Below are 27317 nucleotides of genomic sequence, written 5' to 3'. Positions count from 1 at the left end.
TGACTTTTTCCTCCCGTTCTAAGTGTAGCACGCAAAACTTTCCTCGATTGAATTTAGCTTGAAACGACTTCTCATAAAAATCAATCGTCCGCCTTTACTTTTATAGTAAACTTTTGAACGTTGAGCTTCCATTCGGAGATTCCTGTTTTTGCTAAGTCAATTGCTTGCGTATATTACGTAATTTTTACTACAATCTGGCAGCACATTTTAGGCGTGAAAGCGGCTAACAACGATGGCCGATGACAAACCGCATTGACATAAGTACATACATTCATACCTGTACATACAATATGTGGCAAACAAAGCATGCGTGAGACCAAGCAAATATTGGCGAATGAACGGACAAGTGAATGTGTGAGCGAATGAATACGAGGGTACTCTACCAGCAAGTCGCTCAAATTCTAACTCTACACACTAAACGATGAACCGCGTCCCTCCATAAACCAAAATTGGGGATAGCACACACTAGCGCTCACACACACGCACTCTCATGCATACCACACATCGCATGGCATGTAGCTGCCACGCCGGGTTGTGCCACCAGCAACGCTCTTCTCGCACAACGCATGCGCTTTATTGAGACGACCTTCCAACTCATTATCATTAATGCCTTCCATAGACACCGACGATTGCTGCTTTGACCTCGCCTACGGCTGGCTGGCTGACAGCGATGTCACCAAATCTGCACGCGACCGCTGCCTGTCTATCAACCAGCCGCAAATTTCTTACACGAAATCCAAAGCAATGACAATTGAATTGAGTAGTCGCACGCATAGGCGCTTGCTGCTGAGTCAGCGTTCTCGCCAGAGGAGCCCGGTCGGCGGCTATTCGTACCTACAATTATAAGTATTATGAAACCATTAGGGCGGGTGATGCATGCGGCAGCAACAACACGAATGCTATACGGGGCTACCAAGTTTGACATATGTAAATTCATGCGTGTGGACTGAAAGTGTGGCATGCAAGTGAAATGCTCAATGAGCACCAACAATGTGGACGCCCATTGGGTTAGGGGTGAAAAGAGACTTGTGCGTGTGTGTGTCATTACGGACAAGCCACAATTGTAAAGGGTGCAGAAGTGATAAAGGGCCGTGCCGATGGCAGCTTATTGACTAAATAGCGCTCAAGTAGTCTACAGTTGATGAGAGAGAGAGGCCGCACGCGAGAGCTAAAGTGTGAGTGACTTATGCTAAGTGAGCGAATTTCGGATATCTTCCTTGTGTGTACATATGCACACATATGCCTATGCTATCACATAAATGGGGGGAGGCGGCGGTGGTGGTGCTGGCGCTGGTGAAGATTGCCCAGCGCAGTGCGGTGGTGCTTTTGTAGTGACGTGTGTATGTTGTTCGTGTGAGTGTGCGTGCATTTGGTCGCAAGAATATTTGAAGAGTGAAAATTATAGGTTAGCAAGTGTCGGCTGTCACCCTTTACGATTCAGTATTGGCGTGTACTCGGCACATACGGAGCAGCAGCAGATTTTCACGGCGCAAGCGAACTGAAGAAAAAACTATATTGCATAGCGGACGGTCAGCGCTGTGTCTGTGAAAAATCAGCAGCAAAAAACACACAAAAAACCGTAAAATAACCTAAAATCAAGCAATGTAAATTTCGACTGCAGTGCGGTGGCCAAAAACTGCTGTTTGACAAAATCTGAGTTGATTGTGCGGAGTTGGTAGGAAGAAAAAGGTGTGAACAAAAATTTTTATTAACGGAATTTCAGTGGTGCTCGAGAAAGTGTGTTGCTGAGAAAAGTGTGTCTGTGTGCTGCTGAAAATTAGTTTTTTTATGATACAAAATTTTACAAAAAAGCTATAAGTATTGCCAGCTTCTGCGGTGAGAAAGCAGACTGAAAAAGTGTGAAAAGCGGCTGCAAAATCTTTAAGCAAAAGTGCGAAAGTGTGAGTGTAAAATGAGAAATAACTTTTCTTGCAAACCGAAGAATGTGTGAAAGTTAAAAAAAAGAGACTTCGCAGGAAGTAAGCGAAAATTGGTAGAGCGGAGCACGAATAGGAAACGACAAACTAGTGCAAGCAGGCATTGAGACGGTAAAACCGTAAAAGGCATATACTCGTAAAAGGCGAAAAAAGAGTTGGTAGCAAGTAGTAAAAAAAGGAGTAAAAGCCGTATAGGAAGAAGAAAAACAGGCAGAAGAATTGAAGGAATGAAAAGTGAACAGAAATTGAATGTGAAGTAAGAAAGCCAGCGCAGAAAGTAACCAAAAGAGGAAGCAGGCAATGAAGTTTACGGTACATAACACGAAAGTAATAAGAAGATAATACGAAAGTAGCAGACGCAGGAAAATAAGTTACTAAAAGAAAGAAGAAGAGCTAATAGGAAACCAGAAGAGAAATAAAGGAGTAGGCTTAAAAGAGTAGGTCAAAAGCAAAAAGAAAACCCCATATAGGACGCAAATATTTAGAGAAATAAGCTAACAATTTTATATACAGAAAATAGAACAGCAAAAACAAGAATAAAGAGGAATACCTCAATGCTGAAATTGCTGAAAAATTTACATGTTATTGACAGCCGCAATAGAAACAGCAGTAGAAACCGTAGTAGGAAATCGGAGTCAAATTGGAGTAGAACCTGAGTCGCAAGCAGCCACAACAGCATTGGCAAATAATGAGTAAGTACAACATGAGTGAATAACTGTGCTTCTGCTTCTTCTGTGAGTGTATAGGTGGGAGTGTTTGACAGCCGTTTGCCGCTTTGCCGTTACTACTCCTTATTTAATAGAAAGGAAAGACGATAAAAATTCGTATGAAAACCGTGACTTGACTGGCTTTATAGTAAATTTTCTGAGCCCCACGAAAAGTGGTGCAAGGCGTAAATGGAAATATAAAAATAAGAAAAATAAATAATGCCGAAATTTGTGAAAGTGATTTGTGAAAATTATGATTTTTAATTATCACAACTGACTTTTACGTTGCACTTACGTTTTTGTACGACAGCTAATATTTCCTCGATTGCAATGCCGCACGAAAGCGTATGACAGAGACCGTTTCACATTAGACCTCATCATGCGCTTTCGAATGAATATTAAATGTTGTTTTTGTGCGCTTTTAGACTAAGCTGATAGATATTAAAAAAAAAATTTTTTTTTGATACAATTTTCATAGCGCTATGACGATTTTTCGGTGCCAGTTTTGTTTTACAGGGTCATGCATGTGCATGTGGCATGTAAAAAGCAGTTATAAAATCCAAAATAAACCACAAAGGAAAACAGTGATCGCTCAGAAATCAATATATAAGTACATTACTTTCACTCTGCTTTCTAGCAGGAAAACCCCCTGCTTGGCTTTCGGTGAAGATTTTCGTCAAATCCGCCTGGCATTCAATGTGTCCGCAGTACATTTTTAATTGTTACGCTGCAATCTACTTTAGGCTCAACTTCTCCTAATATTTATATGCATACGTCGTGTTTTTACAACAAAAAGCAAGCAATAAGCAATTTTTAGCACCGTTTCCAACTTGCAACTCGTTTTAAGGAAGGCTGCACCAGAAATGCACTGGAAGGATTACAAACTACTTATGAGCGACGGGCAAAAATTGGGGTTTTCACTAAAAGTAAAGTTTTAATTTAGAGAGAGGCAACAAAAACAAAAAAAAAATACCATATCTAGATGAACATATTGCAAGAACAATTCATTTTTAGTACTAACTGCCCTATAGGTGTGATGAGTTAGGAAAAAAAGAGGAATATTTATCACTGGTAAAACTTTCCAGGCGGCTAATTCTTCCGCAGGAGCGTTAATTACTGGTGCACCAAGATGTCTCAGCCTCAGTCATGTGAAAAAATAACCATTGACAAGAAACAGCTGAGATGATTCCACTTCAAGAGCTTCTAGACAGCGACCATTAAGAAAAATTGGGAGCGGTACTACATTCTGCTTTAGAATATTCTTTTGTATAAAAATTCTGGAAAAATGCGAAATAAATTCTAAACAGCCCAAATACCTTTCCAAATACATATTCCCCTAATACGAGTATAACCTTCTGTAAAGTGTGCTGTTTTTCTCATTATACCTAACATACGGTTCTCAGCATTTGGCAATTTGGAGTGTTGCAACATATAGAATTTTGAAATACAGAATATGTCACAATACAAATTTTGTACCCAACCCAAAAAAATGTGCTGAAAAGAACATTTTTTAGGCGGCTTATAATTACTTTTGTTAGATTCATGGGATTTTGATAATGTGAGTACCCAATGTTTCAGTCTTAGCCTCACGAGATCAGAACCACTGATGAGACGATCCCACCTTCCTGTTAGGTAAGATTAGGTTAGCCTGGTAGGCAACAAGCCCCGCATAGACCTTTTGGTCCCTAGCGATACCAGATGGAGACCGACCTCTATGAATACCGAAAGTAGACATCATGTATGTAGGATGTTAGCGCTTTTGGCGAGTCTAAGTAGAGCTGGGAGCTCCGCTTTTGAGACATCCGCCAGACGCTCAAACAATGGGGCTCCCAGGCAGAAGGTGTTCTAAAGTTTCCTCAACATCCTCTCTGCATTTCCTGCATTTGTCCGCGTTAGCAATCCCTATCTTGCACGCCTTCCTGTTAACTGTGGCTCCATATTGATGTAATATGATATAATGTGCGTCGATTAGGTCGATGGTGCGGAGCTTTAGTTGGATTCTGGACGAATCACCACTTAAACCAACCAACCAATCAGGTCGATGTACACACATTTGAAATTTTACGGTTTTTAAAGTATAATTGGCTATTCTGAATTACAATTTACAGTTTATAAAGTACATTTTACAATTTCTGAAGCATATTTCACGATTTCTGAACTACAATTAACTATTCTGAAATACATTTTACTGTTTCCGAAGTACATTTGACAATTATGAAGTGCATTTTACGATTTCTGAATAATATTTTACAGTTTCTGAACTACTTTTTATGATTTCTGAAGTACAATTAATTATTATGAAATACATTTTACGCTTCCTGAAATACAATTAACTATTCTGAAATACAGTTTACCGTTTTTAAAATATAATTGGCAATTCTGAATTACATTTCACAGTTTTTAAAGTACATTTTACGATTTCTGAAGTATATTTCACGATTTCTGAATTACAATTAATTATTCTGAAATACATTTTACTGTTTCTGAAGTACATTTGACAATTATGAAGTGAATTTTACCATTTATGATTAACATTTTACAGTTTCTAAAGTACTTTTTATGATTTCGGAAGTGCAATTAACTATTATGAATTACATTTTACGATTCCTGAATTACAATTGGCTATTCTGAAGTACAATTTACAGTTTCGCAAATATATTTGATCCTATTAGAAATACTATTGGTAAAGGTGTAAGTGCTGAATTGTTACAGTTTTTTCGATATATGTGCATATGTATAAAAAAAAAACATATACGTATTTATAAACCAATTTCGAGTATTCTTTTATTTCATATTAATATTTTGCGTAACTTGTTTTGTTAAAATTTTTGGATCAAAAGCTTTTTTCTGTTTTTTTTTTTAAATTCTCTTTTATTAATTTAGTTCGAAATGAAAAAAAATAATAATAATATTCGCTGAGCGAATGAAATATGTTTTGAGGAATGAGCAAAAATTTAGAAAAAAATTGTCTATATAGCAGCTAATGACCGTGTACTGAAAACGAGTGTCACAGCTACCTGGCACGCTTCATATCATTAAACTAGGTCTTTGAAGCACACCATTTTTTTGTTTATTTTGTCGCGTGAGGAAAATAAAAATAAAAAATTCCAAAATTACATTTTACAATTACAAATGCTAAAATTACATTTTTTATCTTTATTTTTTCCCTCTCTTTTGCGTTTAAAACCTTAAATTACGCGACAAAATTAAAAGCGAAAACAATGGTGTACTTCCAAGACCTAGTTTAATGATATGAAATTTTCTTACTTAGTATAAAAAAGAATTTAATGGCTCTATAAGCGTTCTCTAAAAATATTTTAATGGTGTCAAATCTCAGCAATTGACATCCCCTTTTCTGCCGATTATTTAATTTTTGATATTCGAAACTCATTTTTAATATTTCCCAACTTCGTGCAAATGAAAAGCGATTCACTTAAATGTAAATGCATTACTTTAAATTTAATTTTAGACACACCGCTGATATTATTTTAGCTGGAAATCGATAAGTTTACACTCCAAAAAAATCGATAGTTTACACTCAAACGTCACATTGACCTGCATGTGTAAGCAACTCCGTTGAGGAAAGAAATTATTAGTAATTTGAGCCTCTAAATTTGGGGCCTGGCTCAGGCTGGGTTTCTGAATTTTAGATTCAGAATTTTGAACTCTGAATTTGAGCTCCAGAATTTAGGCTTCTGAACTTTGGTCTTTGAATACGAGTTTCAGAATTTGGAAATCCTAGTTTGAGCTTCTAAATTTTAGTATTTAAATTTGGGCCTCATAATCAAGAGCTTTCTTTTTCAGCTGCAGAATTCAGGTTTTATAATTTAGGCTTCTGAATTTTCGTTTTAAATTTGGGGTTCCTTAGTTGAGCTTCGGAATTTTCGCCTTTAAGTACGGGCATCAGAATTAAGGTGCTTGATTTTGAACTTCAGAACCCATTTTTCATAATTTAGGCTTCTGAATTTTGATTTATAAATTTGGGCCTCTGAATTAAGGTGCTTGATTTTGTGCTTCAGAATTTAGGGTTCATAATGTGGGTTGCTGAATTTTGGTCTTTAAATTCGGGCTTCAGAATTTGGGATTCCCAATTTGAGCATCAGAATTTAGGCTTCTGACTTTTGGTCTTTAAATTTCGGCTTCAGAATAAAAGCTTTTGAATTTCACCTTCCGAATTTAGGCTTGAGAATTTAGGCTTCTGAATTTTGGTCTTTAAATTCGGGCTTCAGAATTAGGGATCCCTAATATGAGCTTTAGAACTTAGACTTCAAAATTTATGCTTCTAAATTTTGGTTTTTAAATTCGGTCATCAGGACTCCTTATTTTAGCTTTAAAACTTAGGCTTCAGAATTTGGGGATACTCGGCTCGGAGACTAAAATCAAATGACAATAACTGATATAAAAACATTGGCGAAGCATACGAGGTGGTGCAAACCGAGGAAGTAAAACTGCATTCAGCTTCATAGTACAACAATGGACGGATTTTTTTTTCTAATTAAGCTGGCGGAGGTCCGTTATTGTCTGCTGAGCAGCGAGAATAACAAATAGGCCATTCATGTGAAAGAAGAACATATTCGTGTATGCATATATGGACATATACATACATATAAATAAGCACAATTGCATTTTCAGTATTATCGGCTAGGCAGTACTATTTTTATGCTAATGCTGCCAAACTTTTGCACGCTTGCAAAAGAAAAAATCAAAAAATTCGTAAAATCTAGAAAACATAATAAACTCAAAATATGTACATATGTATGTAGTTACCTCAGTACAAATACTCAACATACATACATACGCGAATATATGTATGTATACAAAATACGTGTACCACGCTAGAGATCTACAACAAAAAAGGTATTTTTAGCACAAGATTTCTATTCTACAGCTCGATTATAGCAGCAGCGTCACGTCACCTCATAAAGCATCGCACTTGAGGCGTTTAAATGCCTTTATGGTGATACAAAAAAGAATACGAAGGGGAGAAAAACGGCACGGCTGTTGGCGCATAAAAAAAAAACGAACACAAAAAACATAAGAAAACCAATCATTGCAGACGTAACATACAATACATACGTACATATGTGCGTATATTGAGGATTTAAGCAGATAGTTTTGTGTATACTAGGGATCCCAGGATTTCGGTCGCTTTTAAGTCCCAAAAATCCCGGAATTGTATACCAACAATTGCGAGATTTTCGGGATTTGCAATTTCATACGTCGCATAGGAAATGGATATAGAAACACCCGGTTTTATAGTAAAAAAGCAACATTGAAAAGCACTTTGGGCTTACAGCACTTTTGTGACAGCAATTAGCTGTTTTTTTGCATTCAAGGTTCAACTCCTCAAATGAGCGAAATATTAATCGTGTGGTATCAAATAATAGTAAAATAATATGAGTGCACGGCCATTCACTTTAGGCATGAACATATTTTTATATAAAGGGTGGTTAAATTTCAAGAGCCGATGTTGAATGTGAACCACACCTAAACGTCAACGACACCGTTGGATTTCTTTCTTACGGGTTATTATTACGGCAAATTTATTAGCAGAGAATCTTTGCAAAACCTTCTGTGCCAATGATGGATCTGAAGATATTGACATCTCGTCAAATTGGATTGAAAGCGATGTCAGCATTGAGCCAGTTAGTAACGAAGAAGGTATGAGCGAAATTTTCAAAATGAAAACGAAAAAAACGCCTGGTTTCGACCTCATAACGGCAGAAATTCTTCAGAGATTGCCCAATAATTGTGTTACTTGTCTGTCTCAATTGATTAATTTGTGTTTTTTGTTAAAATATGTTCCTATGTACTGGAACAGCAGAAGTAATTATGATTCTGAAAGCCGGAAAATCGCCAATTGATGTGTCTTCATACCGACCTATTTCTCTGCTACCAATCCTGTCCAAACTTTTTGAACGACTGTTACTGACTCGAATGTTGCCGATTATAGAAAACAAGAGAGTTATTCCAACGCACCAATTTGGCTTTCGAAGAAATCACTCCACTATCGACCAAGTTCACAGGGTTGTTAGAACCATAGAGTGTGCGATAGAGGAAAACCAAGTTTGCGTAGCGGTGTTCCTTGACGTCTCGCAGGCGTTTGACAAAGCTTGGCATACGGGCTTACTCCACAAACAAAAATGGATTTTGCCCAGGAATTATTGCGAAATCCTTTCTTCCTACCTTGATGGCAGATACTTTCGCGTCAGACTTGACAACGCCTATTCATCATTGCAAAAAGCACGCGCGGGGGTACCTCAAGGAAGCATCATAGGCCCTCTCTTGTACCTTTTGTATACGTATGACTTACCGGTTCACGAGCAACACGTTACCGCAACCTTTGCAGATGACACGGCTATCCTAGCAGTTGCAGAAGTGATAGAGACTACAACGACGAAATTGCAATCCACGGTGAGTTCTATTGCAACATGGGGCGTATGCAAAAAATGGCGTATCAAATTAAATATTTCCAAATCAGTTCACATTGTATCCCGCCTGAAAAAAACAATTTACAAGCCAGTCTACATAAGTAAAATATACCGTACGTCAACGAGCCAAAATATTATATCTTGGTATAACCCTTGATGCTAAACTGCGATGAAAGGCGCATGTCAAGAAAAAGCGTGAAGAGCTGGAATTAAAAACGAAAAACCTTTTTTATCTTATCGGCAGACACTCTATTTTGTCAACGAACAACAAGCTACTGCTATATAATCAAATACTCAAACCGGTCTGGACGTATGACATTCAGCTATGGGGATGCTCAAGCGAATCGTGCATGACTATTATCCAACGACTCCATACTATGTGAGAAATCTCAACCTCCATCGTGATCTTGGTATCTTACCCATCACTGACGTGGCGAAAAAGTACGCCATGGCTCACAGACAACGTTTAAGTACACATGTCAACGCTGAAGCATTGGCTTTGTTTCAGCCAAATACTTATCGTCGGCGGCTCAAGCGTAAAACAGTTTTAGACCAGATGGGCACCCAGTAGAAGCTGTACCTTATATATTTATACATTCATAATGAATTTATGAATATTGAGGCATCTTAGTTTTTTCCTTTTTTAATATATATGTTCAATAAAAATTGCTCGTTAGTATCTTTATTTCGTTGTACTAGTTGTAATTTCTAAACGTTATTCTGCTAGATGCGTTAATAAAAAATAAAAAAAAAAAAAAATTAACGGCAAAGAACCTCAATTATGCCTCAGCGTCATGGAAAATTTGGACCACCGGATGGAGGTGTGCCGTCGAGGCTATTTGGCTGATATTTTGTTACATACGTAATTGAGCCACACCAATATTATCATAATAAAGAGAAATGACAATAATTTCCTAAAAAAATTGTATTTGATTCAAAATCTACACCGGCCCTTGAAACTTAGCCACCCTTTAAATAGCAAAATGTAGCTCTGAAGTTCTAATTTCAAGTTTAAACTACCATATTACAAGTCCACTGCTTTCGTATAACACAAACTGGAGTCATAATACTGCGCTTCCGTTTCCTCCATTTTTGCAATGAGCTTTCTTGCACCTTTTTTAAGGGGGGGGTAGGGTCACAAAATCGAAATTTTTTTTCTTCACTCATCTTATAGTAAATCATTTCAAGAATGTTATGTCAAAATTTTAAGTGGATCGGAGCAGAACTCTCAAAGTTATAGCCTTTGTAGGCACTCTACCTAGAATGCGGAGCATCGATAATTTCTCAGAGTCATTTTTTCAAGCGCGTTTTTCCCGAAACGACTTCTTAAAAGTCGGTGCCAATCACAACTCCGAAACTATTCAACCGATTCTTTTCAAATTTGGCACACGTTTTCTAAATCAAAAATACCTCCCCACTACACTGTTTTTTTTTTATTTTTTGTTTTTTAAGGTTGTTTTTCACTTACAAATATGGCGAAATTTTTCGCCAAAAATACTCGTTTTACGTTTTTTTGCCACCAAAACTACAAAAATTAAAAAAAAAAATTTTTATTAATGTAGGGGGGAGCATTACGTCATACTTTAACTGAAAAATTCGACTTTTTTAGTTTCAGATGATTCTACGACGAATGCCGATTGGCACCGGAGAGCACCTCTCGAAAAACATATCTCCAAAAAAACTCTGTCATGGGCTTATTTGTCAATATTTTATTATTAATATTTTTTAAAAACTTATTGAAAAGATGTACAATAACATGTAACTGATTTTATTAAAGTATCTTAAGCCATATTTCTGTAAAAAATTCACAAAAGAAGTGTTTTTTTTTTAGCGCTAAACCCTACCTCCCCCTTAAGCTACTTTAGCAGAAAGGTACACGCAAAAGTATGATTAAATGCATATAAATGTACTTCTCGTCTTTTGTTTTGTTACTAATTTTAACTATACATAAAAGATTGCATACTTCTGTTTGTGCAATGTGGGGCCTGGCGTTGTCGTGAAGGAGTAGGGGTTGACCATGTCGATCAGGTATTTTCAGCCGAATAGTCTCATTCACGCAGTGTAGCTGGGCATTGTAGAGCTCCTCGTTGCCCGTGCCATTCTTTTCGAGTATTTTCCAGTGCACCATTCCCTCCCAGTCCCACCAAACACATGTCATGAACCTCTTTGAATGAAGATCCGGCTTGACTCTCTGTTTTGGCGCATCTCCTGGAGCCACCCACTCCTTTCTTTGATTGATGTATAGGCACATTTTCTCATCTCCCGTGACGATTCGGTACAAAAAGCGCTGTTTAAGACTGCGTGTTGTTGAACAACTACCTCACCGACCTTTTTCGCTTTTTCACTGTGAGGAATCTCCAACTTTCCCCCACTAAATCCACGGCGACCCTCTTCAGCACCTGGACAAAGGAGGTCAAACTGTCCCTCAAGGTAAAAGTCGATGACTGACCGACAGTAAACAACCTCAAAATTTTGGGTGTAACCTTTGGCAGTTTGCTCTCCTTCTCAGTGCACACAGCCGCAATGGCCACTAAAGTCCAAAACCGCAACAAGGTCCTCAAATTGCTACTGTAGCAGATTAAACTCCTACTTATCCAGAATCGACCCCGACATACCAAACACATGTCCAGCATGTGAAGGCACCCCGCACGACACTAACCACCTTTTCACATGCCCCCTAAAACCGACTTATCTAACACCCCTCTCCCTTTGGACCCATCCCATCGAAACAGTATGTTTCTTGGGCCTACCCCTAGATGAGCTATACGAAGATGACAGGTGATATACCCGACACTGGTGGGGCTACTATTACTGTTAACAAACAAACAAACTGCGTGTTACTCGGTGACGGGCGAGATGCTCAGAAGCAATTTGAGGACGATCTTCTTTGGTTTTCTGCGTTGAGCTTGTGAGGCACCCAGGCTCCCAATTTTTCGCAGTAAATTCCATTGAATGAAAGTGACTGAAAATCGTTTTATGATCGCAGTTCATTTTTCCCGTCAATTCATGACTTGTTTGGCGACCGTTCCTCCGCTCCTTCAAAAGAGATTTGAGACGTTTTTCGTCGAATTCAGAAAGCCTTCCGCTGCGGGACGTGTTACCGACGTCAAAGTCGCCGTTTTTGAACTTTGCAACCCATTTCCGCACTGTAGACACGCCTATGACACAAATGTCTCGGGCTGCTTCGGCAGTTTTTTGACCTCCATGAAATGCAAAGAAGCGCAGGTATCGAAAATGTTGATTTTTGCCTCCTTGGTATTCCATTTCTAAGCCTCAAAACTCATAAAAAGTTAACTAACTTAAAAATACATTTAAAATAGTTTTGTAAAGCAGCAAACATTTCTATCGAATGCATATTTACTCTTTGCCAAACAGCAAACAAATCGGTGTACAATAAAAGAAAATATAAAAACGCTATGAAGTTATTCCCCAACCCAATATTATATGGGAGAGCAATACATTCATATTCATTCTAAATCCCGCAACCAGTACGGAAATACCGGGATTCATTCCGGGATCCGGAGATTAATATAACTACATCCCGAGAATACCGGGACTCATTCCGGGATCCGGAGATTAATATAACTACATCCCGAGAATGCCGGGATCGGAAAATGAGAAAAAATGTCTTCCCCGAGTGCATACTTATGCACACACTCATGGGCATATATACATATGTATATATGTATGTATATGAGTGTACATATGTATGTAGAATAGCAATTGAAGCTATTGTCGCAATGCAATAAAAATTAGAGTACTAATTAAAAAAAACAGTACATCAAATCAAAACAAATAAATTTGCAAGCAGATTTTTTCTGCTGATTGCTCATTTTCCAGTTATAGGTATAATACGAGCTCGCACCAAACCTCGCAATTATTATGTCATTGCAATTGCCATTGAAAAGTGAAGAAAACAAGTAGCGACAAAACAAAATGCAAAATTATGAACACGAACAAGCACATTAATAATGTACAAAAGCAAAGAACCTCAACTGTTTTCCAACGGACAAACTCACCACTTCCGCTTTGAGTTCGCAACGAAAAATACATACCTACACACATCCACACATACTTTGCCAAACAAGCTGACAAGCTGCTAAGCTACATGAACGTATGGCTGCTATCGCCATTTCCATTGTGTGGTTTTCTGGGTTGCCGCAAATTCCTGCTTATGAAATTCTTGCACAATTCCTCGAATGCGGCGACATGTGCGATTGTACGAGCATCAATACAAATACGCACACTTTCAGAAATGATTGCATACATAAATACATATACATATTGTTTTTGTTTTATTCGCTCATTTCTTAAAATTTGTTCCTTTTTGTTTTGTGTTATTATTTATTTTACTAAGAATTTAATCAAAAATTAAATTTAAAAAAAATTTTGCGAATTGCTTTATTGTTGTTACTGTTATGCACTTGGAAGTGTACAGAGTACAAACATGTACTCATTTGTGCACCCCACTGTATATGTATAGGTGTATGTATGTACCTGCAAATCTTACGAGCATTCATAGAACCACATCATACTAGTCTATTCCATTTTCAACCACTTATGAGTACTTAATTCAGCACAGTTTCATTTTCAGTTTCGGTTACTAGCATTTTGTCGCCCCCACCAGTAACCAGGCACCTGACAATGTGGCATGCCACCATACATGGAGCAATTACATACACTTACATAACAGATGGGCTGAAAAGTCCCGGGCCTAACAAAGACATCACATTTTTTTTGTTCAAAATTTGCTTTATTCATCAACGTAATTTGCATCAGGAACAACGCAAACATTCCAGCGGCGCTCTAAACTTTCAATACAAATTTTGTAGAGAGATTTATCTTTTGTCTCAAAATAGGCCTCAGTTTCAGCGATAACCTCTTCATTCGAGCGAGATCTTTTACAGGCACTAGCATTTGTTTTAGGTCTGTGAAGGCGAATAGTCGCTGGGAGCCAAATCTGCCGTATAAGTTGAATGTGGGTGGTGACACGGTGCGTTGCCTTGATGAAACAAATTTGTTTTCATCTGCGGACGTTTCTTGGCAATTTCGGTCTACAAACGCTCCAATAACGCTATCCAGTGTTGATCGTATTTCCCTTCTCAAGATAGTCGACGCCTATTACACGATGCACATCCCAAAATACTGGGGCCATAACCTTTCCAGCCGATTGTTGTGCTTTATGGCGCTTTGGACGTTGAGGATGATTTTTATTCCAGAGTGAAGTGATGGACTTATATTTTATCATCATCAAAATCATCAACACTTGCTTGTCTTTAGTTAACAATGAGCAAACGCGGCACCCACTTCGAACAGAGCTTTCTCATAGGCAAATGCTCATGCAGTATAAAGCCAATATGTTCTCTTGATATCTTTACGATGTAAGCCAACACACGCAGCTTCACTTTTCGAACACTCAAAACGATTTTGTGGATTTGTTTTCTGGTGTTACCGCCTCATTTGGACGTCCACTACGTTGTGCATCAGCGGTGCCTCTACGACCACGTTTGAAGTCAGCAAACCATCGTTTTATTGTTGCTACTAATGGAGCGGAGTCCCCGTAACACTTTTCAAGCCATTGCTTTGCTTGAGCGATATTTTTCCCCATCAAGAAGCAGTGTAAAACTTAAACATGAAATTCTTTTTGATCCACTCTTTTGAAAATAACAAAAGTAGCGTCACTCTGAGCACAATAACGCACGAACTAATGGATAGAATATCATGAAATTTTAAGAACTGTTTAGTTCCATCTTAGTAAGTTAGGCCCGGCACTTTTCAGCCCATGTGTTACTTGTGTTTGTATGCATAAATACCAACCCCCTTAATCAGTGGTCGCCTTTGCTCTGCTGCACGCCTTGCCCCACATGTCGCTACCGCAACTTTATCGTTCATCCGCTCAACCATTTTTAGTTATATTTTTCAAAGCACACACATTGTCTTTCTGTGCTTTGCATTCTTTCGCAGGCTCGACTCGGTTCGTTTGTATTTTCCTCTATGCTGCTTTCTGTCCATCTGTAATGTGTGTGGCGATTTTTGTATGTATGTGCCAGTTCGTTGTTTGCTCGCCGCTCGCTCATTCATTCATTCTATGCCCTCAGTGCTGCAGCATCCAAGCTCACTGTTGTTGCCTCCAATTTTCAATCGGCTCTCTATAGTGTTTCAGTGTTGCTGATAGCTAACATTCTCACTCACAATTAGGTTGGTTAGTTCGGGTTGCTGTGTTACCTCGATGGTACTCGAATAGTTTTCAGAGTTGCATTTTTGGTAGAGATGAGTGATATTGTAGATTTACAAAACTCAGCTAAATTGTTGCATGGTTTACTTTGAAAAATGCAGCAATGAAATCTGCCTTGCCTTCTTCATTTCACTTCTTTCCCAGTCGCTCTGCTTTGCTTAAAAATTCCAATAAGTGTTCAGAATTTTTTTTAGCGAGACTTTACTTTGAAGCCGGTAGCAGAAAAATAATTCACTAGAGAGTCAAATAATACAAGAACCCTTTTTAAAAAAATTATTTCTGCCACTTTTGTCCATGAAAAAAACATACAAATTTTAAAAAATTAAATTTTGTTTGGAAGTAGCCCACCAAGTCTTCCATGGAGCTTAGGTCCCTGCTTATCGCTGTCCATTACAAAAGTGGTATCCTTTCGATTGGAAGAAACTCCTTTGTAGTGCACCAGTGAATTGATGCATTGCTCTGCTGGAAGTTTCAGAAACCTCCATGGAGGTTCCCAGCAAATTCCACTACTATATGGCTGCATTTGGCTTGGCTGTAATGAAGTGCAGCGTGCACTTTCTAGCAAAACCTGCCTAGTTAATTAGCGATCCGCCACCATGATTTCGTTTTTAGCAAGTTTTGCTGGTTTGCCGTACGTTATTAAAAATTTTCGTCAACAAATACCTAATGGGTGCTTATTTCTCTTTGTCGTGTCACGTGTCATACCAAGCTGATCCTCAAGGCTGTGGAGTTACTCAGTTAAGAGGAGAGGAATCTCAGCTCTCTCTCAATTAATTAATTAGCTTTAAATCTACCCAACCTCCGAAGAAATCTGAGTAGATCTTTTGGTGCCAAAGACCTCAAGCCTGAGCCGAGCGAAGGCCGGACAGACGCACAGAAAGTGGTCCGCCGTCTCACCTTCCTCTCCACATGCTGGGCACAGTGCACTGTCTGAGATGCCTACCTTTTCCATGTGTTTCGCCCATAGAAAGTGGCCCGCCATCAGTTTAGCCAGCTGTCTACAGTCCCTTCTGCTTAATAACAGGAGGATCTGCGACAGTCGGTCTTGCCCACTAAGCTTAGTAGCAGATTAGTTCGGACTAAATAAATATGGATTGGCAATACAAATTTGAAAGCCCTTTGCAACATGTAATCGGCTCAGGTCTACTAACATGGACCAGCTGTTTCATTCTTCAAGTTCCCAAATATGTATCGCAGAAGTTTTCAGCGAGATCACTCGGATGAACAGAACCGCGTGAGCGTTTTTCGAGTTTTGAGAGAAGAATTTGACTTAATATTTGCTTGGCTATCAGAGTAAACAAATATTGCGCCTGCTCTTCATTCGCTCTTTAGCATTTCCGCTGTTCTCATAGCTATGGTCAACAACTCCGCCTTGGAGACAGTGATTTTCACGCTAAGGTAGAATTAGAAAGAACTCTAAAAAAATCCAAATTCACCGAACAACATTGAAGGAAAAAACGAACCACTGCTGCTGGCAAGCCTTCCGAACCAACACTGCGTCGCTTTGATCGCTGAGGGATGGCCAATGAAACTGTTTTCTGAGTATTAACTCATAAGCTTTTGTGTAGATTGCTGTCTAGAGCTCTTCCACTATCCACCCTCACTTCGGCGCTGGGTGAACAACATGCTCTCCGAGTCTGATAAGATATTATTTTTAGTATTTAGTAGATTTATCAACGACGTAGAAAAATTTTGAATCACACTAATGACGTGGCCGACCAAGTCTCGACATATTTCAGCTGCATTCATTCAACGAATTTCTATATCGATTTCCTGTTAATCAGTGAATTCGAATCGAATAAAAATTTATTGCCTAAAAAATTATTTCGCAAATATTCCGTGCAATAAAAGTTTTAAGTAAACCAGAATATGCGAATGTAGATAACAGAAATCCTACTACTCGTACAAGGCAATATCTAATCTGCTCGAGGTGCTACCACTTGAGCGGTCATTTTATGGCTGTAGTTTATTTAAAAATTTTATTAATGTCAAAACTGTTCACATATTAATAATTACTCAATCTTACGTTCGTATATCTTTCATACCCATAATTTTATGTGGGGGTTTTCAATAAGGGTGTTGGTACAGAAATAAAAATGAACCAAAATGTTCAGATAGAGAGATGATTTTATATGATTTTTTCAATGAGATTACCGATCGTATTTATCCCTAGCGCTCACTAATTTTTGGTTCAATTTATATGTAAATAGAGAAGTATTTTGACAAGGTTTACTTCACCGCAGCCGAGTGGATTTGTGCGTGACTACTATTTGATAGATTCGAAACCATTTAAGGTTGTAATACATCAAATTATAGTATTTTATAGTAACTGCAGCATCTTTGGGCAAGCTAGGGCAAACTTTTGAATGTATCTGCCACCAAAAAGATTATCATAAAAAGCCATCTGTCATTCGCGGGCGACCTAAATTGTAAGCGCATCCATTTTAGGACAATATCAAGACGCACAATACAAATTTGAGGAGTAGGCCAAAAACCTAAGAGGGAATTTGCAGTTATAAAGATTAGAGGGGACTAACAAAATTTCGATAAATGAGTGATATTTTATGGGTTTTTGAAAAATCTAAAAGCGGTATTCGTTTTGTAAAAATCGTATGATGTTTCATTCTAAATATGAGGAAAATCGCTAAAAAAGGGGATGAGAATGCAGGGAATTACTGATGAAACGTTGGCAGAAACTTCGCTATCAACGAAGCGAGAAATTCATCATACGATCCCTTACTATGAAAAAGTCCTGTGGAAAATTTCAGTGGACCGCAAACTGCGCATAGAAATGTAGAACGAACACTGCATCTCTTAAGACCATTTGGAAGACGTTCCAACGACAGTCGGTTCTACGTTACCCCTCAATATTTCCTAGGTAGGTTCGAAAACGGAGAGTCTAACAACTTTCATATGAACGTAACATCCGAAAAAGCTTAGTTTTATAAATTTGAAGCGGAAACCAAACAGCAGTCAATGGCATGAAGCCCAGCTACTAAGGTCAGGCAATCAAAAAGTCAGCTATGAAAGTATTGATCTCGGCTTACTTCAACAGCGCAAAAACTATAGCTGTTAAGCCACTAGACAATTTCATCCGATAGCTGCCAAATAGTGTACGATATATACTGCTTACAAAAAGTGTGCGAAAATTTGGTAAGAAATAGAAAAAAAAGAGAAACTCGGCCGCTGCTTTTTACACCACCTTAGTGCGACTGCTCGCACTGCGAAATTAGAAATTTTATTTCACTTTTAGACATCGCAGAGATTTATACGTCGGCATCTCAATTGGATCTGGAACCATGCGATTTCGGGTTACTTCCAAATTAAGTTCCTCAAAAAAAAAGTTTAAGGGGAAAAATTTGAGGGCGAAAGTCTTCGGTGGTGATGCAGAGCTAATTACTGCGGTTAATGTAGAAGCTAATATAAGAAACTACAAAAATGTGATTTTGAGGACTATTTTTATGTTTCTGAGAACTGGATTAACAGATTAAAGCAATAAAGGGTGGTTAAATTTCGAGGGCCTATGTTGAATATGAACCACACCTAAACATCAACGACACCGTTGGACTTCTTTCTTATTTGAAAGAAAACATGTACGTTGATAAGCCAGCAACAATTCAAGAGCTAAAGGATGAGATAATTCGGTACATTAACGGCATAGAACCTCAATTATGCCTCAGCGTCATCGAAAATTTGGACCATCGGATGGAGGTGTGCCGCCGAGGCCGCGGCCGCCGTTTGGCCAATATTTTGTTTTATGCGGAATTGAGCCATACCAGTGTTATCATAATAAAGAGAAATCATAATAATTTCCTAAAAAAATTGTAGTTTATTCAAAATCAACACCGGCCCTTAAAACTTAACCACTCTTTATATTGAAATTAATGGGGATTATGTGGAAAACTGTTTTCATACTTTTGAGGACTGAATCTACAGATTAAAGAAATATATTCAAATTAATGCCGATTATGTAGGTAGGTAGGTATAGTGGCTGTCGGTTGACACACCTAGGCTTGCTGTAGGCCCATTGTGATATCACCAGGGCTGCTCCTCTCCTCACTCTACATTGTCCTCATTGAACCAAACTGTGGCCTTAATATATCTAACAAGTCTTGCTATTTTTATATTGGCTACTTCTGCCAAGTTATGCTGATTATGTGAGAACATATAAAATAATGAAGATTAAAAATAAAAAATAAAAACAATTTTTGTTTGTTTGTTTCCATACAACTAAGTGAACTTTGTTTAGGGCCCCAAAGGTGCCAAAATGTTAATACTTTGAGTCTGTACTCAATGAAATATTACTGAATGAGAGCCATAGTTTTGTAAAAATTACTCATGTTTGAATTATTAAAAAAAAAAAAAAATGTTTGCATATTTTTTTAAAAATCCTTCGGCTTTAAGTTATGAAAAAGAAAAAAAAAATTTTTTTTTATAAAAAGCTTGACAACCCCTATTGGAGAACCCGTTATCTTCTCCACTATCCGGCTTATTTGCGCACACGCATGACAAATACATTTATTTGCTAAGACTATCACTTTCGTTGATAAGCGCTTATCAGTCTGAATACTTACCAATGCTTATCGAAATTTACAACAGTAGGAGTCAAAGCCATAATTATTCATACAATTTCGGTCAAAGTAGAATAGAAGAAGTTCTTTTGTAAGCCACACATTCATACTCACCTACTCGAAGAATGTGTGAGTATGCATACATATATACACACACATGCGGCAGAAAAAGCCGGTTGCGTGCAAAACACACAACCGCTCAATTGCGGGCATGAGAAAATTACTAGTTGAGTGAAAATGTGCGAGCGAGCGAGCGAGCTACAGAGAGTGTTAGCACCTGAAAGTGTTATTGTTGTGGTGAGTGCTTGTTTCGAGTGATTGTAGTGCAGTGATTTGAGTGCATTCTTTCATACTCTCACCAAGAGCAACTTGCTGGCTAATGGAAGTGTGTGCACGGAGAGATTATACTCGTATGTATGCATAGGCATACTATGATAAATCAAAGAAAGGGTGGCAGCGTGTAGCGTTGTGCGCGGAAATAACCAAAAAAGTATAAAAATGAAAATGGCAGACAAGCTAAGAAATTTTAGCATTGATTTTCAAGGCAGTTGATGTCAAAAAGGCGGCCGCTACTGCAGCACGTCAGGCAGGTGCGCGCAAACGGGAGAGCAAAATATCGAAAAAATCCAAAAAAATAAAACAAAAAATATTTAACTGCTGAAGACAAACAGGCATATTTGAGAATAATTAAAATTTTACTTTGAAATCCATTTGAGTTGCTCGAAATGTGTTTGTAGAAAGACAGAAGAAAAAGGTGCAAATCTCGAATACCAACAACGAAAGGCAGCGCAGTAGACGCGGGTAATTGAGTGTAAGAGTTTTGGAAAAGTGAATGAATTTTTTTTTCGCCACAGCAAAATCAAGCCAACAAATGCCCAATGAAGTGATAAATAGATAAAGTAAAGCAGTGACATTGAGACAGTGCCGCTTACAGGCGCGTGTATGTAGTTGTCCATGGGCACATGCATGGGCATGCAAGTAAGTACATGTGTGTGTGTGTGTTAGTGTTACTTTCAGCATTAGAATACGCGACTTTGAAAAACGTGCTTTGAATAGTTAATGCTCAGTTTGGTATTGCTGCCAAATCGTATGAAAGCAGCAAACAATTGGAAAGAACAGCAACAACAAGAGAATTAACAACAAAATTGCACCGCATTCATATAGCGCCTCTTTGCATAAGTGTGCAATTGAAAGCAATTTTCGCCGAAATTTCTGTGCATTCTAAGCGCATCTTTATTGATTTATTTGCGCAGCGCGCTGACGAAAAGCAGTTTAACAAAATAACAAAAACCAAATCACGAAAAATGTGATAGTATTTAGAAATTTTATTATGAAAAAAAAAAAAAATTACGCAAAAAAACTACAAATACTTACCAGTATATAAGCATGCTTTTCCCCGAAAAAAAGTAATGCAAATCAAAGAAAATATTTGCCCCTACTCTACTCTCTTCTTCCCTCTTTCTCTCTCAAACATAGGTTTTACTGCGTTACGTATACGCCAGGTTGCACCTCAAAGTGTAATGAGCAAGTGCGGCACGCTGTGTCGTTGGCACACGCACAGCAGCCGAAATTTTCTGAACGCATTTACAATTTTTACATAAAAATTGCCAAAACAGCTGGCGGCTAATGATTTTGCACGCTGCCTCATTGCTTTAGTCAGCAGTTTGTAGCCATTTTTCGCTACGCGTTCTTTTTTCTTCTTCTAGATATTAGTAACTTATTCCCTATGAGGCGGCTGTTGTTGTTGTTGTTCGCGTTATCGATGCCGCCAACGCGTCGTCAAAAAGGCATTTTTGAACTCCTGCTGCTTGTGTATTGTGTGCTGTTGTCTGTTGATGTTTTGCCATAACTGTTGGCGGCTCATCGGTATGATTCATAACTGAATGTTAAAAGGCAGCAACAAAATACAATTGTTGTGTAAATGCAAAGGTGCGTCTGTGTGTGTACATATATTTATATAATAACTGTACATATGTGCTGGTGCATGGGGTGTTTGCAGGTGTATGCGCGCGAAATGGGCGAAGTATGAAGGCACCGAGAATGGATGACATGCGTTGAAGTTTTCCGAAAAAACAAAAAAATTTAAATACTAAAAAAAATATGATTAAGATAAAAAAACGTAACTCAACTATGTGAAGCGAAAATGAGGAGTGCAATTTCAGTAAACAGCAAATAAATGTTAAAGAAAATTATAAAGTGTCGGTCATTAATTCCTTTCCTCTATAAAAATGTAATAGCAACGAGTCTCATATTTTCAAAACAGTTTTGCTTTGCAAGAGAGACGCCATAATCGAGAGAGACGCCATAGTCAAGCATTCACTTGCCTCGTGGCCTAAGCTCACACTGCGCATGAAATATCGCACAATTGAAAAATATTTTCGAAAGTGGTCGTCTTTCAGCAGGCAATAAAAAACGACCTGAAGGCGGCATAAATAATGGAATTTTTGATATTATTTTTTACTTTTTTGGAATATAAAGGGTGGTTAAATTTCAAGGGTCGATGTGGAATGTGAATCACACCTAAATGTCAAGTTTTTTTCTGCATTTCGTTCGACATTTTTCAATTTCAGACTAATTCAATTTGAACCATGGAAAGATACATAATCGAGCAACGCGTTAAAGTTATTCAGGCTTATTATGAAAACGGGCGTTCAAATCAAAATGCATATCGCGCACTTCGTGAAGAAAATCATCCTCAGTGATGAGGCACATTTTCACCTCAGTGGATTCGTCAATAAGCAGAACTGCCGCATTTGGGCGAATGATAATCCAAGAGTGATTGCCGAAAAACCAATGCACCCACAAAGAGTAACTTTTTAGGGAGGTTTTTGGGCCGGCGGCATCATTGGGCCGTATTTTTTCCAAAATGAGGCCAGTCAGGCAGTTACTGTGAATAATGTTCGCTATCGTGAGATGATAACGAACTTTTTATGGCCCGAATACCGATTATTGGAAGATATGGATGTGGACGGTATGTGGTTTCAACAGGATGGTGCCACTTGTCACACAGCTAACGAAACAATGGCTATTTTGCGCGATAATTTTGATAGCCAAATAATCTCATGTCGCGGCGATGTCAATTGGCCGCCAAGATCATATTATTTGACACCGTTAGACTTCTTCAGAAGAACACCAACATTAACTGCAATCGCGGGCAATGCTAGCAGATGTTAAAAAAGTAAAGCTAAATCAAACTGAGTGAATTATTGAACTAATTTTTCAAAAATGTATATTTTACAAAATTGTAAAGTAACGGTACCACGATAGACGCTATCTTATTATTCTGGCCATCACTGCTATGACATTTTTGCACTAAAACTCATTAACGCATCCGCAGGAGAGAGCCGACTGGTCTCCACCTTTTCAGCGTGACATTTATTGGTTCCACTGACGGTTGAGCCGTTTTGTGCTAGTGGAGGGTAGATATCTACTCACCTGGGTGTCACAAAGCTCAATAAAATAATCCGTTCCACAACCTAAGTTACATTGCCGAGAAGTATCTACATACATATCTGTAGATAGCTACGAGTTTTATGAGTTCTATATTTCCCTCATTTTACAATAGGGATTTTGATGTCATTGACAGTAAAATTAAAAATAGACGCACCAGCTATAAAATTTTTTTAAATTAAAAACTCCAATTATTGCTGCATTGATTGAATGCTGATGGAATAAGGGAATCAATAAGGCTGTGGAAATTATTAAAAAAAGAGTTTTGCATTCCCGGGTAATGCTTTAATTGCGTGCAGGTGTCAAGCTCTATCATTTTTCATTATCATTTTGGACTTTGCAACTTTAGATAAAATTTCAGTCAGTATAATAAATAATGGTTCGATATAATAAATTAATATTAGTTCCTTCTTTCAAAAATCATTGCAAATTCTGATAACAGAAACCTATGACCGTAATTTGTATGCGATTTTAAGCACTTTCCCCCCCAAAAAAAATCAATCAATTTCAATTGCTTGCACCAAATAAACGATAATCAGTTAAGTTATCGGCTTAAGTGAATAACGGCAAAACGGGATTTTCAACGAACGCGAATTTCGCATAGTTTTTCTTCGAATTTCATAGCACTTTGACGGGCAGGGTAAGGTAAAAAACGGTTACTTAACTCAGCGCCATATCGCACATTGGCTTAATTTCAAGATAAAAATATGTACATTTTTTTCTTAAATATATTTACATACATATGTACGCATATACTTACAAATATATACATACATACATATATTGACATAAATTCTATCTATGCAGCACCTTAGAATTTTTTCGTATACGATTTCTCTTCAAACCAACTGATTACCGTAATCTTCCTCAACGTGGCACCACGCACTCACCGAAATGTGTGTGTTTACTGTGTTTGCTGTTTTTGTTGCTATGGTGTGTGGCATTTTATTTTCATCGCCGTCCACTCAACGCTGTCCTCTATCTGTCGCGGTTTATGTTATTGCTGTGCTTGTTCTTACATTTGCACATTTTATAGCAACCAACCCCCTTCCCTGAAGGAAGGAAGAACGAACAAACAAACAATGCGATTTGCTGCGCCTAACGCCCAATACCCAACGCCCAACTCAGCCGGCGTTAGCAGCAAAAATGCATTATGTCACTTTTTATTGACAACAATTATCATTGAGATTGTTGTTGTTGGCGTGCTGGTGCTGCTATTTTGTGTTTGTTTGCTTGCCTATTATCGTTCTGTTGACGTTGCTGGCCGTTGACGACGTCGGCTCTTTAGTCTAGTTGTCTGCTTTACATGTCACTGCCAGAAGGCCATACGATGCGGCACAGTGGAACGAATATGTAAGGAAAATGTTTAAAAATAATGTGACAAAAAGGAAGCGGTAGTTTATGCCTCCGACAAAGGCGGCAAATTCATTATTTGCAGCGATAGTAAATCTGTAATGGAGGCTCTATTGAACCGTTCTAGCGAAACACTACCGAAACAATCACTGAAATCCGAAATGATATCTTATCAAATAAAAATTGCATAAGCATCATGTAGGTTCCGGGCCATGTCGGAATACAAGGCAACGAGTGCGTTGATGCTAGAGCCAAAGAAGCGGCCCAAGAACCAAGTGAACATTTTACCATCAAAGATATTCGGAAAATTATACTAAAATCTTTTCTGGATATGTACAATGGTCAATGGATTAATTGCCAACACCACTACAAAAAGTACAATCTTGCTGGCATCTAGCCCATATATATCCTACACACAAGTCTTCTCAGAAACTCAAGATATTTACACGACTTCGAATCGGTCACACTAAAGCCACCCATGTTCACATCCTAAACGGCACAGCCAAATCAGACTGCCCTGTTTGCAACTCAGACGTCTACACAACACACCTCTTCGATACCTGCCCGGGATTGGAATACACTAGATATGCAAATAATCTTGAACTTTGGAATCTACGCAACAACACAGATGACAATAGCATTAACTTAATTTGTAAATTTACTAAACTAACTAAATTAAAACTTTAACTCTTTGCGAAAACTAGATATAAAATTATACTCCACTCAAACTCACACTACCCACTAATCTTCTAATACTTCCTCAACTACCCTCTCCCATTCTCTTGTATGGTTACTTATATCTATTATTACTCTGGTTTAAGATACCATAAGCCGAAGGCCCTGACAGCCAGTGCTTATTTCGTAAGTGGAATAGTTATTAATAACTGTTACTCTTTTAAATAAATAAATAAAAAAATAAAACTTTATAATAAATTAAATTAGACTATACATGCGCGGGGCTCAAGGCCATCAGCCCGCTACATTTAGAAGAGAAATGTTTAATCCTAAAATTGAGAGAGCGGCAGCGAAGCGTGGCCAGGTTTACTGGTAAAGTTATAAAAAAAGGATGAAAAGAAATCAGCCAAAAATTATAAGCAGCTGCATAAAAGTCTACCGGAGGGTCTGTCTTCCTTACATATTTATCATACATATAGGGTGTTTTTTAAGAGCTTAGCCACATAAAGTGATAATACAAAACAGAAATATTTTTTTTATTATAATTTGAAACTTTCGAAAAAGGCTAATTAGGAAAATGCTTTCAAGTATTTGCTGTATGTACTTCTAAGCGTCATTTAGTTCTTTGCTTTAATTTTCAGAAAGCTTTAGAAAAGACCTTGAAAATATTTGGAAAGAGTAATTTCTTACTTAAATAGCTTTCACTTTTTCCAAAAGCTCGAAAAATTTAGCATCTGAAAAAAATTGAGCTTAAATGAAAGCTTCAGAAAAAGCCTTGAAAAAGTTTGGAAAAAAAATTTCCTACTTAAATAGTTTTAATTTTAACCAACAGTTCGAAAAATTGATCATCCGAAAAAACTGAGCTTAAATAAAAGCTTAAAAAAAGTTTTGAAAAAGTTTTGAAAGAATAATTTCGCACTTAAATGGCTTTAATTTTTCCCAAAAGCTCGAAAAAATGATCATCCGAAGAAAAGTAGCTTACATCAAAGCTTGAGAAAAAATCTTGAACAAGTTTGAAAAAAAAATTTCCTACTTAAATAGTTTTAATTTTTCCCAAAAGCTCGAAAAATTGATCATCCGAAAAAATTGAACTTAAATGAAAGCTTCAGAAAAAGCCTTGAAAAAGTTTGGAACAAAAATTTCCTGCTTAAATAGTTTAAATTTTTTCTAAAAGCTCGAAAAAATTGAGCTTAAATGAAAGCTTCAGAAAAAGCCTCGAAAAAAGTGGGAAAGAAAAATTTCCAACTTATATAGCCTCAGTTTTTCCCAGAAGATAGAAAAAATGCTGATTCGAAAACAATTGAGCTTAAATGAAAGTTTCAAAAAAAAGCTTTGAAAAAATAATTTCCTACTTAAATTGCTTTAATTTGTCCCAACAGCGCAAAAAAATTGAGCTTAAATGAAACCTGCAGAAAAAGCCTTGAATAAGTTTGGAAACAAAAATTTTCCTATTTATCAGAAAATTGTACAGCTATTTGTGGTTAATTTTCTCCAAAAGTGGGCTCCAATAAGGGTAAGGAATTTGTTCGGTCTTAATAAAAGCTTTAGAAAGAGGCTGATTGGGGGAGTGTTTTCAAGTTAAATTATTCATGGGTTTTTTTCGTTTTTTTTTTTTAATCGGCAAAAAAGTTCCGCCTTATATGAATACTTCAGAAAAAATTTATTTGTTTTTACCCTAGCAAACGATGGAAAAAATTACAATCAGAAAAGGTTTAGTTTGGTTAAAGTAGCTTTTGAAGCTGTTTCTTACGAAAGCTCTCAAGTAAGCCCAATAAGCTTTTGACCATTAAACTCTATTCAAGGCGATTAAATTTAGATTAAATAACCAAATTAAGTTTCATTTCAGACAGCTGCAATTTCATTGACTCGAAATCTACAAACGAGCTTTTGTTATTTAATTACTACAAATTTTATTAAACATTTGGGAGATTAAATAATTTTAGAACACATTTTGTTTA

The 27317-nt window shown here is 37.5% G+C and overlaps 1 protein-coding gene across 1 annotated transcript in view; it reads left to right on the top strand.

Annotated features, from left to right (window-relative positions):
• Positions 1 to 2344: 2344 nt before the first annotated feature.
• The window catches only part of LOC129243587 (putative fatty acyl-CoA reductase CG5065), a 172487-nt gene continuing 147514 nt past the window's right edge, over positions 2345 to 27317 (top strand). The window contains exon 1 of the mRNA XM_054880709.1: positions 2345 to 2629. The gene's annotated coding sequence lies outside the window, so the exon portion shown is untranslated. The remainder of the gene's footprint in view (positions 2630 to 27317) is intronic.

Source organism: Anastrepha obliqua, chromosome 4 (genome assembly GCF_027943255.1).
Source record: "Anastrepha obliqua isolate idAnaObli1 chromosome 4, idAnaObli1_1.0, whole genome shotgun sequence".
In the NCBI taxonomy this organism is placed as follows: domain Eukaryota; kingdom Metazoa; phylum Arthropoda; class Insecta; order Diptera; family Tephritidae; genus Anastrepha; species Anastrepha obliqua.
Note: the sequence above shows the minus strand (reverse complement) of the source record. Positions and strands in the feature narration are given on the sequence as shown.